The sequence below is a fragment of the Canis lupus genome, chromosome 11 (genome assembly GCF_003254725.2).
Source record: "Canis lupus dingo isolate Sandy chromosome 11, ASM325472v2, whole genome shotgun sequence".
Taxonomy (NCBI): domain Eukaryota; kingdom Metazoa; phylum Chordata; class Mammalia; order Carnivora; family Canidae; genus Canis; species Canis lupus.
This window is the reverse complement of record NC_064253.1, coordinates 61,791,164-61,803,583: the sequence shown is the minus strand read 5'-3', so window position 1 is coordinate 61,803,583 and position 12,420 is coordinate 61,791,164.

The following is a 12,420-nucleotide window of genomic DNA, read 5'->3' as shown; positions in this document are numbered from 1 at the left end:
TGCTACTCTTTTGGAAATCATCGCCTTTTTCTCCCCCATGTGGATCAAGAGTTCAAAAAGAGAATATATGCTTTGTATGAGTAATTGTGTTCTAGGATCTTTTCTAGGAAACCCAAGAGTACAAAAATGCAACTATAAAAATGTTCACTCCAACATTATTTATAATTGCAGATGACTGAAAACAATCTGCATGTCTAACACAAAAGGCTGGCAGATTATTTACTGGAGTATATTCATATATTGGAGTCATGGGGATCCCTAATTGTCATCTGATCAGTGATCAAGGTACCTGAGGGGTACAAAGAGAGGGAAACTTTTCTTTTCCTTGTTCTGCCCTGGAGACTAGGGGAACAATCAGGACCAGATTTACATGTGGTCTTCCAAGCTTTTGCACATTTCTAAGATAGGAATACCAGGGTCTCTGGGCACTGAACGAAGCAGAAGATGCCTGGGCTATGTCCATATGAGGATAGCAGATGGGCTGTTGCAAATACTATTAGGACACCCTTTCCTATGCTCCTACAGCTCACTACACACAGTCCAATCACCCCATCTATATCACTTTGTATCATACTCTCCACTTGTTTACTTTTTTCATTAATTCCTGGAGGCCAGGAGTTTTTGTTCATCTTGTTCATCTTGACGACCCAAGAGTAAGTGTTCAATATATCAAATTGGGAGATTTTATAAAATACCGGTGAAGTTCTATATTCACACTGTTTGTTTTTTTTTTTGAGGAGTGCTACCCCTGCCTTTTTTTTTTTTTTTAAGATTTATTTATTTATTATAGACAGAGAGAGAGAGAGGCAGAGACACAGGAGGAGGGAGAAGCAGGCTCCACGTCAGGAGCCCGACGTGGGATTCGATTCCGGGACTCCAGGATCGCGCCCTGGGCCAAAGGCAGGTGCCAAACCACTGAGCCACCCAGGGATTCCCAACACTGTCTGGTTTTTAATCTTGGCTTTGCCATTTCTTAGCTCTCTGACTTTAGATAACACATTTATCTGAACCTCAGTTTCCTTATTTGTAAAATGTGATTAGTAAAACTCACCAAACTTAGGGAGTAATTGAGTTTGTCTCAGAACAATGCCTAGAAAAGAGTAAGTCCTCAAAAAATGTTGACTGCAGATATCCTTAGCAATTATTCTTTTTACAAAAAATGCTCTGTTGAGATAGACATAGCCATACTTATCAAGGAATTCTAATCACTAAACAATCCATGAACTTACCTTGGGGACACAGAAACACATATTTGTCTCTTGGAATTCATTCCATGTGCTTGGCACAACTTTAGGTAAATAGTAGGTGCTCATTAAGTGTTTAATGAATAGATAAACATATGGATTAGTTGCAGACCAAAACTAAGAAAAAGGAGAAAAATCTGTGGCTGCTATAACAAAATTAAATCCTCCATTTTTGGTGTCTTAATGACTAGGAAAGTTCCCTGGTTTGGAATTGGATGTATACACATCTTTCAGGAGGAGGCCATATGGCTTAATGGGAAAAGCCAAGGGGATGGAGTCACACGATTTGGCTCTCCTCTGCACTCTGCCACTTAGCAACTGTGTGACTTCAAACAAATTATCTAACTGGTTTGGTCGTCAGTGTTCTCCTTAATAAGATAAGGTTAATTATTCCTACCTCTTGGAGCTATTATTTGGTTATTGTCATTGTTGGTTTGGTTTTTGTTTGGTGTGACAAATTTTTATTTCAACGATTTGTTAAAATACCATTCATTAGCTTATTCCTCAGGACAAGAACAAAGGTTTCTGTGGAACTATGTATAGAATCTTATAGAATAGGGGACAACAGACTGAACCCAGACTGCCAACCAGATAACTTAATATAAGGTTATTATACTAGATACCTTAATATAAGGTATGTTAGGATAGTTTCTATAGAGTATTGGAGTTGTTATTTTTATTCCAGACTAATTTATGTCAGGTACAAGGACAGGGGTGAGATTCCTGGAATCCATTTTTCTGTCTGGTAAACACTAGTGGAAATTGAAGTGGTCATGAAGCTCTCAGAGGTGACATGTAACTGAGAACATGGAGGGCATTCAAATCAGATCAACTATTGAATATCAACATAGAAAGAAAATTTGTTACATACGGACTTAATGGAAACTATGCCCTAATTTATGTTAAGCTGATTCAAGAAGCCTCTCCTAAAAGTCTGCCTGGAATTGTCTGTGTGATGTGTCATGTAAGACATTGTATTTTGATTATATTTCTTTAATTCAATCAAAGATGTTGCCTTGGGCTGACCTATAGTAGATTATGACATTAAATCATTATCTGGAGGAAAATACAGGGAACAAACATGGGTTTCATCTTTTGGCTTAGGAGGCAAAGATGTTTTATTGAGACTACCAGCAACTGGATTGTCACTCAAAATTGTTTAGACATTTGGAGTACTTGGTTGTGTATTCAGAATTTAGATTTGCAGGTTTTGTATTCATTAAACATTTCATTTCTCTAAGTGCTTACTGGGTGCCAGGCACTGCTCACGGTGCTAGGGACCCAAAAACGTAGAAAATCCAGGAAGATCCTAGAGCTTACTGTAGCTAGGGAGACAAAAGTAATTTTTAAAAGTATAGTTTTGCACGTGTTCTAGCAGAGATGTGTGTAAGTGCTACGAGGGCACAGAAGTACAAGCACTCAATTCCTCCTGGGAGCATCGGGGAGGAGGTGAGATTTTGGGTGGCTCTTGAAGCACAAGTAGGGGTTCAACAGAGAAATGAGGGAGGGGTGGTCATTCCTGAGAGAGGATGGAGCACTGGTTGAAGGAGCATAGAGGTGGTGGTGGTGGTGGTGGTGGTGGGAACCCAGAGCACACAGGAGAGTGGTGAGAGGCAGATGAGGTCACATTATTGAAGGCTTGAACTGGTGACTTTTTGGAAGATTGAAAAATGCTGACTCTAAAGTGACCTAAGTAATCAAAGTAATGCTTACTGCAAAAGTCTAAGATAAATTACCAAACTGCCTGAAGTAAAATGTTAAGTTCTAGATTTCTCACTCTTCTAGTTTCCAAATCCCACTTCCAGAGAGAATCATGATTGACAGGTGGTTTTTTTCTTTTTCATAATATTTCCTTTTATTTTCTACGCATATATACCATACGTGTATGCATGTATATGTGCATTCATGTACACATTTTCATGGAAATGCAATCAATGTTTATGTATAACTTGTTTTATTTTCCATAGAAAGTTATATTTTAGACATCATTCTCCATGAATCCATATATTTGCATCTTCTTATTTTGGATGGCTGTCTGGTATTCCATCAGTGAGGTGGACCACAATTTGACTCAAATGATGTTTAAGGTTCTTCTTCACTTATCACTCTGGGAAATTCCACTGCCTTTCTTAGATTTCAAGGAAGGAGGCAGTAGGATGATATTCACAACCATTCAAAATGTCGCTTTGTGTTAAAACAATCCTCCTACTGGGAGAGGAGGGGAGGAATGTCCTTCTAGGTCTCTGCAAGTTGCTCATCTCCACAGAAGTACCATGCTATTTGGTTTGATAAGGAGTTCTCAGAACTTTTCTGTTACTGGGGCTCCCGCAGGAGAGTTGGCATTTGGAGAGTTGGGGAAGCATCAGCAGGGGTTCCTCAGGCAGGAAAGCTTACTCTGTTCTGAGCAGAATGCTGCTGGACTGGATTCGGGTGGGAGGCTGGCTGTTTCCTCATTTTAATCGGTCAATCAACAAACAATTTTTGAATACCTGCCGTGTGCTCAGTGTGAACCAGCAGGGGAAACATGATTCTTGCCTTTGAATAACTTATAATCTGGTTAGGGAAACAAGATTCATGAAGCAGTGAGTAAGATCTATTAAGCAGTATGTAAACAAGTGTTGTCGAGTTATGTCCTAATAAAAGTGCTGTAAGGACCGCTGAAAAGGATAATATGAGTGTGGGCTGGGATCTCTCTGGAAAGGGTGAGATGTGAAATGGCTCTAGGAGATGGGTAGCACTCCAATAAACAGAGTACTTAAGAGGGACTTTCCAGCCCAAACCAGTGTGCAGACCTAACCTTGCAAGTCGATTGGTAGGAATACTGAATTCAGTTATTTGGTCTAAGTAACAGGAGAGGTCTAAGTTCTCTGTGTGAATTCCCAGATACGGAAGCATCCTACAATTCTCCTTTGCTCACGAATCACAGATCCCTCCTGGTGAATAAAGAAAATAATGATTACTTACTATCATGAAAATAGGTTGCAGGGCTTTGGTGGTGTTGATGTTTATGGCCTGCCTCTCTTATTTTCAGGCACATCATCACTCTTACCAGGGTTGCTGGAGAACTTTGGTTTCTGCTGCTCCCAAACCAGAGCAAAACATTACATTTGAGTTTCAGATATTTTGACCATAATCAGAAGACAGACAGTCCAAGATTTACTTGAAAATGGATATGATGCTCTCATAAATGTTGGTCCATTGAAAAACCATGGTATTGGTGACTTGGCATATCCCTTTGAGCCTAACTTTACTCCGAGTATGTTCTTAGTGTTGTATTCCCACAGGGTTTCTGTAGATGCGTGTGACAGAGATTTCTCTTTTAACCAGGGTTGTAGGAAACTAAGGAGGTCTTAAAATCTAAGTGATGTGGGAGAAGGAAGATCTGCTTTCCTGGGGGTTTGCCTTAGAAACTTGGGCAAGTTACTTCACTCACTCGGGAGGGACTAATTCTGCAAAAGTAAGAAAAAGTATTTGCTGGGGCAGAATGTAGTGTCTTGTTCTTAAGTCGTCTCAGAAAAACAAGGTTGAACTGACTCAGGTGTTCTTATCCTAGGGTATTTTGGGTGAATGTGAGGGCAGTCCTGAACCTCTTCAATTTTATGCAAAGCATGGTACATGTGTGTATTGCCGGAAAGAGACTCCAACCCCATAGCTTTCATTAGATTTCTAAGAAGTTCATGCCCTCCTCGAAGTTAATCACCTCTGGATGATAGGAACTCTAAAGGCTTTTTAATGTTTGAAAATTTTATCATTCTTTGATGTTCCATCTTCATAGTAAGACTTATAGAGTAAATATTTTTACAGGGAGAAGGATTTTCACAAATCCCTTTAAATCACACCTTCTTCACTTGAATCTGAGGCTAATTCTATATTATGGAGGAATGTTTTTTACCAGAGAATTCTATGAGACCCAAGGTAATATAATTTTTGTTCCATTAAACTTGGGAGTTGTTTATATGTCAACAATGTTGTTTATTGCATTATTAACACTATCTACTCTAAATGACTTTGGGGAGAAAACATTGTTCCTTCAACCCAAGTGGTCCTCAGAGTTCTCAAAGATCTATCTTTGCATTAAGAGGTTAGGTATTCCAGGGTAAAAATGTGTTCATTATCTTACTTTGCTTCCTTAAAAAAAAGACTTCTCTGAGTTACTTACTCTTATTGTCTCAGTGTTTTTTTTTTGTTTTTTTTTTTTTTTCAGATGGCCACTATAAGGCTGTTCACGTGCAGAAACTTTCTGTGTCTTTCACAGAAGCAATGAGAAGGCATTGCCCGATGACACCCAGTGTCTCTTTTATAAATATAGTCAGGGCCACCTGGGTGGCTGTCAGTTAGGCATCTGATTCTTGATTTCAGCTCAGGTCATGATTTCAGGGTTGTGAGATTGAGCCCTGCGACAGGCTCTGTGCTCAGCATGGAGTCGGCTGGAGATTCTTTCTCTCCCTCTCTCTCTGCTCCTCTCCCCACTCATATGCACGCACTCTCTCTCTCACTCTCAAATAAATATATAATAAATAAAAACTAAAACATATATATAGTCAATGAGACCCTCTTTGAATTTAAAATCGGGGGAAAAAAGATTTTGAAAGATCAATCTGAATTTAAATATCCCCAAAAGAAAGATAGATTTGTATTCTTTCTGTTAAAAAATAACACGTGACATTTATTTCTCTTTTTGCTTTATCTGCTGGGACTCTCAGAACTAAAGTCAATGCCTAAATGTAATTTGCAAGAGGTTATTCATTACAGATACTTGTACACATCTCTATTTTCCTACATTTACTCCAATGCTACAATTTGTAATTTTTTTTAAAAAATTATAAAACAATATGTTTTCACTGAAGAAGAATGTAGAGGAAAGAATCATGAGTAGTTTCATGCTGAGAAATAACACCTGTTAACTTTCTGGTCTTCCAGTGTTTCTTTTATGCATAGATGTACTTTCACAATGTTGTGATCGATTGTACATGTTGTTACATAAACTCCCCTTTTAATTAATAATATACTATGAGATTTTCAATTTCTGTTACTTTTCCTTAAGAACATGATTTTTGACAATCGTTTGGTACTCTATAACAAAGATGCTCTGTTATTTTACGCTAAAGTTGGTATCTTTATACATGGAGGCTTAGGGCTCCTTTTTATTAGAATAAATATCCTGGAGTGGAATTACTAAATTACTAAACCTATTTTAAAGATTTTCACTAATACTGAAAATTTGCTTTCCATTACTGTGGGAACAATTGCACCCCATACCAGCTGTGTTTGAGGGTGGCTATTCCTGTACACCATTGTCAACACTGAATAGCCCTTTTTTCTTATAATCTTAATTTCTTTAATAGAAAAAAAAGGTATATCGTTCTTTGAATTTATGTTTCATTGATTTTAATATGATTTAATATTTTAAAAATGTGTCAGCCATGTGGAGGTTTTTATACGTGTGAGCTGTCCATTGTTGTCCTTTTCTCATTTTTCTACTGAGGTGTCTGCCTTTTTTCCTATTGTCTTGCAAAAGCTCTCCCTATAGTTAAAATAATACCTCTTTGGCATCTATCTTGCATATGTTTCTCTCATTTGCATGCCCATTGCTGTGAGAGGCATGTAGTACCGGGAGTACAAGTAAAGAGACTCCAGAGCTGGACTCTCTGGGTTCTTAGCACAACTCAGAAATTATTCCACATCTTTGTTCATCTCCTTCCTTATCTATAAATTGGGCTAGTAGTGCTATCTTTCTGATATGTACAAAACTTGGAATAGTGCCTAGAGTATAATGTGCACTCAATACTAACTAGTTTCATTAATTAGAAGTCTATTTTCAAATGCCCTGCTTTATATTGAGCCAACTGAAGAGTTGTCTTATATCTTTTTAAGGGAAAGAGTTGTGGGAGGAGGGGGGGAGGATAAAAGGAAAGTAAAAAAATGTCTGTGTCAATACCATTTACACTTTGTGACAGCTTTGCAAAGAACAAGTGATACTTCTCCAGATCCAAGTTTGATTTACACCCGAAATAAATGTAGGTGCAAAGGAAAAGAGAACTCAATATACTTGGAATGTGCTGGTCATCAAATGCATAGTTATTGCATCTATTTGATTGTTTTGGTTTAAATGACAGATGATGTTCCAGTGGCCTTTCTCTTGGAGGATCTCAGGATGTGTCACAGGTCTTTAATTTAAGCCTCATCTTTTCCACCCAGGAAATAATCGGGGTAGGGCTCTCTTGCTTAAAGGAGGAGAAAATGACAGGCACAGTGTGAGGCTCCTCCGTGAGGGAGCTGCTGCAGGTGAACCACCAACCCTGGAAGGGCAGACATCAAATTTCGCTGGACACCGGAGACCCTCCCCACTGAAAATAAAATAAATTGTGTTCCAAATGTGGTTTCGAAACGAGGAGCGAAGAGCCTCCAATTTGAAAATCATCACATCCACTGTGTCTTCATCCTCCAAATGAGGACTCTCTTACATTTTAGTCAGTGTGCCATGTTCCTTTTATATCTGTTCTCGAAGTCTTGACATCACTAAAAATAAATGACTCAATTACGCTTGTGCAGAAGCAGCTGGAAATCTACCCAAATCTTCCCAATCTCTAAACTGTGTAAACAGAGACACCAAAGAGGGGGGGAAAAAAGAGAAAAAGAAACAAAAATGAAGACAGTGAGAGAGTTTTAAAAATAAGAAGTTCTCCAGGAGAAGCTCAGGGAAGAGAGGAGGGTGCTTATACTCCTTTTTTTTTTTTTCTTTTTTTGTTCCTCCACAGCACACTGTCCTCCCTAAACCTTCGGGTCCAGGAAGCAAACCAGGTGGAAAAAAGGATCAAGAGACTTTATAAACACCTGGCAGAGAAACGCGCCCAGCCAACACACATTCCAGTGCTCACGGGAAAACGTTGGCAGCCGCCTCTGGTCAGATGGCCCAGGATCTTGGGGGCCTCGGCTCGCACTTGAGGGACTAATGGGAAAGATGGAAACAGAATCCTGGCCGGCCAGCAAGCCCCAAGATACAACCACAAACCCCCTCAGTTTCCAAAGACTGGTCTTTTGTGGTGGCTCTCAGCTCAGAATGCACAATTACAAAAATGAAATGTTCCAAGCGTCCTATACACCCACAGCATTCTTTCTTTTATTTACTGTCTTGGGTCGAAGAATATACTTTGTCTCCTCGTGTCCTTTTGCCAGGAAAGAAAAGCAGGTTTGGCCAGCAGAAAACCTGATCGTCTCTATTCCTTCCTTCATGTTACTCAGGAGATGAAGGAAAAGGTCAGAGCAGTGGTGCAGCTCGGCTGCCTCACCCCTGCGTCGGGCTGCACGTTGTCTACACGCTTCAAGGGGGAGAACTGCACTGGAGATGAAAGTAGGTCACAAGGCGGTGAAAGGGGACCGAGACTTAACCGAGGAAAATGAGAAGTGAGAGCTGGGTTAAACCCGGGGCCTAGAGCCCTCGGTGCTTCTTCTGAGAGGTTGACCAGAGAGCCGAAGGCCTGCGTGGCCCGGTGACCCCTGTCTCCTTCTCCTGCTGCCCGGCCCCTGCTCTGCTCTCATTTCAATCAGTAAACGCAGCGCCTGTGGGAGCCAAGGAATCCGTGAAGGGACCCTGCGAGGGCAGTGGCAAAGAGCTTTCCTCTTTTTCCACACAAAGACAGGCCAAAGGGGAATGGTTTAAATTGCTTCCAGCAGGATTTAGGTTCGGCATGAGGAAAATCTCTCTGAGTGCGATGAGCCTCTGGAATGCATTACTAAGAGAGGCACAGGAATCCACTTCAGAGATCCCTGAGGACGCCATGGAATGCTAATCTTTCCTTAATGGCTAATATTTTGGTGTAATCAGAGGCGGAGGCATGGATGAGCTTTCAAGTCCCTCTCACTCCTGAGATTTGAATATGAAATCTGGCAGCAGAATGAAAGAGCAGTTGTCCTGTGGCATCTTCAGCCTCCGAGCCCTGCTGCATTTAGGTCACCTGAGGCCCTGTGGGTACCTGCCCCCGCTGGTGACTGGGTGGGTCCTGCGTGGATAGGTCTGGAGGTGTGCAGAGGCCTGGGGAGGGCGGGGGTACGGGGGAGAAAAGAGTTACGTTGAAAACAACAGGAGTGAAAGAACCGGAAAGTGAGTCTGAGCCAGAAGTTTTAGGAAGTGCTGAAATTTGAGTGAGGGAAATGACAATAATCTATCAAATATTGCAAGAGGTAGGAACCAGACCAGAACTGGAATGCAGAGCCAAGGCTCCCAAGCTAGATAGAAGGAAGATGGAGAGGGAGGGTATTAAGGGCAGACTTTTACCTATGGGGTGCCTGAGACTCACCATCTCACCACGGGTAAGTCATAGGAGTCAAGAGTGAATGCATGAAATGCATCAAATATTTGTTATCAGCAAAAGTTGATATCTAGAAATTTATAAATGAACCTAAGAATGGCTTCAAGGGTATCGTTATTAAGAATAAAATAATTATATCAGTCTTTGGCCTTTTGGTTTTCTGGGGTAAAACCTAATGGGTAGGGAATTAGGATAATTTAGTATTTGATCTTGAAGGTGCTTCATGTAGGTAACGGGGGCCACATGTTTAACAGGCATGGACTGGCACTCAGTGAAGACCCTGTGGATGGATCCTGCGGCCACAAGGTCATCAATGGGGAGTAGGCAATTAGGTGAGTCGGTCAGGCCACCCGGAAGTCCATAGCTTAGTACTAACATACTCATCAGTGTGTCTTCATTGTGATAACATTTGCCTGTGCAGGGTCAGCATCGTTTTTCCTTGATGGTTTTCTTTCTCCAGAGCAACTATGTCACACAAGAATGTTCATTACTATTGATCGGTTTGGTAGAAACAACCTGTGTGTTTATATGCTGGGGTATGAGTTAGCCAACATGTTGCTCTCCAGTTTGTGAGTTGTTGAGCTAACAAGCAAAGAGAAATGGTTGGCCTTCCTATCCCTTCTGCTTCACAGTGACATTCATGCAACATTGTGTACCACGAACTAGGCTGTGGAATAGGGAGTCAAAGATGAATAAGGGAGGTTTCCTGCTGTCAAGGCAATCTATTCGAGAATAGCCATTAGCTTACATCAGGCCTCTGTGTCATGGAACCCATGCTGAGAGGAGAGCAGGAATGAAGCCATTATTGATGAGCATCGTGACTCCTGGCATTACATTTTGTTTGGCTAAGACACTGATTTAATGAGAGAATGTAATCCATGGAGGTTAGTAGAAGTCATAACCCTTGGAGAGGATTGGTTAACACACCATACCATTTGTTTTCCTTCCCCGCAGGTAGAGTTTTAACTGGAATACTTGAAACCCCATCATTCTCTAAGATGAAGAACAAAGAGAATAAAACTAGTCAGAAACCCAGCAGCCAAGGTGCTCTAATCCTCTAAGCAAATATTTAATAAATGGGTTTCCTTCCATGATGCCTCCATCAGAATGGCTCTTAAGGCAAGAGGTTCTGAGACTTTCTGCTCCTCAAGGGTGGGTGGAGTGACTTTATTGTTGATGTCAGGGATGATGTTAATGATGGTGGTGGGGGGGTAGTTGTTGAACTGGTGGTAATTGTCTGAATCTCACCACTGACATTTCTAGGAAGGAATTTTGGCCTTCGTGATTTTGGCTGCAAAAAGTTGGTAAGCTAACCTTCCCTTCCCCCTTCCCATTTTCAGCTCCTTTGGGGGAAGAGGAAAACCCCAGACACCAGCTTTCTGGTAACATAAGAAGCTTCCCATAACCATGTACTATAAATTATAATAAGCACGACCCTTCTTTTTCTCTTCCTCTTTGTTTCGCTCCCTGAGCAATATTGTAAGAGTCTACACAATCTCATAAGGGACTTGGCTGGCAATCAGTTGAAGATACTGTTCCTTTGGCAGCAGTTCCAAGCAACTAGACTAATGTATTCCTTTTTGCTTAGTTTCTACAAAATTGCATTATGGTTCTACACAGCTGAGGAACTGGAAGAAGAAACCAAAGCGTAGAGAAAGTTAAGGCACAGACTGGCAAAGCCACTCAACCAAGCTGTATTATTTCACCCGCTTTATGTCATGGTTGTACACAGGTGGAGTGTGAAGTTGCTGTCTCTTTGGGGTGTGGCCTCTTGGCAGTCAGTGAGGTTCAGTGTCACCGGTTGACCAAGAGGCAGCTAGCTAGGGCTGTGATGAATCTTTATGGAGGTAAAATCTTTTGGGCTGATTTTTTTTTTCTTTGTGGTGCATTCCCTTTTAGCTTCACCTTTGATCTTGAGGAGTCTGACTGTGTTTGGGCCTGGAGGATACACTTAATGCACAAACACCCCTGGAACAAAGACCTCGGGCCAGTTTGTGCAGGCAAATCAGAGGAACAAGACTGTTAGGCCATTTGCTGCCCATCTTGCAGCCTTAAGCAATAAATACTCTTAACACCAGCACTTGCTACCTGTGCAATCTGGGGTCAGTTGTCAGCTTTTTTTGCCCCTACAGTCCTTCATTTGTAAAAGGAGGGTAGGAGGCAAATGATCTCTGAGTTCCCTATAGCTCACTTAGAACAAGCCTATAAAAGTAAGTCAATTTCTCTGACATGCATTATTAGTAGATGGAAATACTTTCCCTATCTCCTGAAAAATAAATAAATGTACATAGAGTGTTATCAAACTTAAAGTTTCTAGCCATTATTTTAAATTTCATTTCATAGAAACTGAAACAAATTCGGACCAAATGTATTATCCACATGAAATAAATGAAGCTTTAGTCTGGCTCGGTGTCATAAACTGTGTGAGTTGGACTAGCCTGGGTGGGCCTCTCTCTAAGGCTGGGCTACATCCACAGATAATGCAAGGAAGTTCAATCCAGCTTAAAAGTGAGGCCCAAAACACATGTACTTCTAGCTCCCATGGCCTCTTGCTAACTTCTCTGCTTACCCCATGTACCTGATAGTTCAGTAAGAGGACATCTTTTTTTTTTTTCTTTTAAGATTTTATTTATTTATTATGGAGAGAGGGCACAAACAGGGGTAGCAGTAGGCAGAGGGAGAGGGAGAGGCAGGCTCCCTGCTGAGCAAGGAGCCTGGTGTGGGGCTCATCCCAGGACCCTGGGCTCATGACCTGAACCAAAGGCAGACGCTTGGCTGACTGAGCCACCCAGGTGCCCCAAGAGGACATCTTTTACCTGTGTCCACAGTTTTAGCTCTCAGCCTCTTACTCTGAATCATTTATTGAA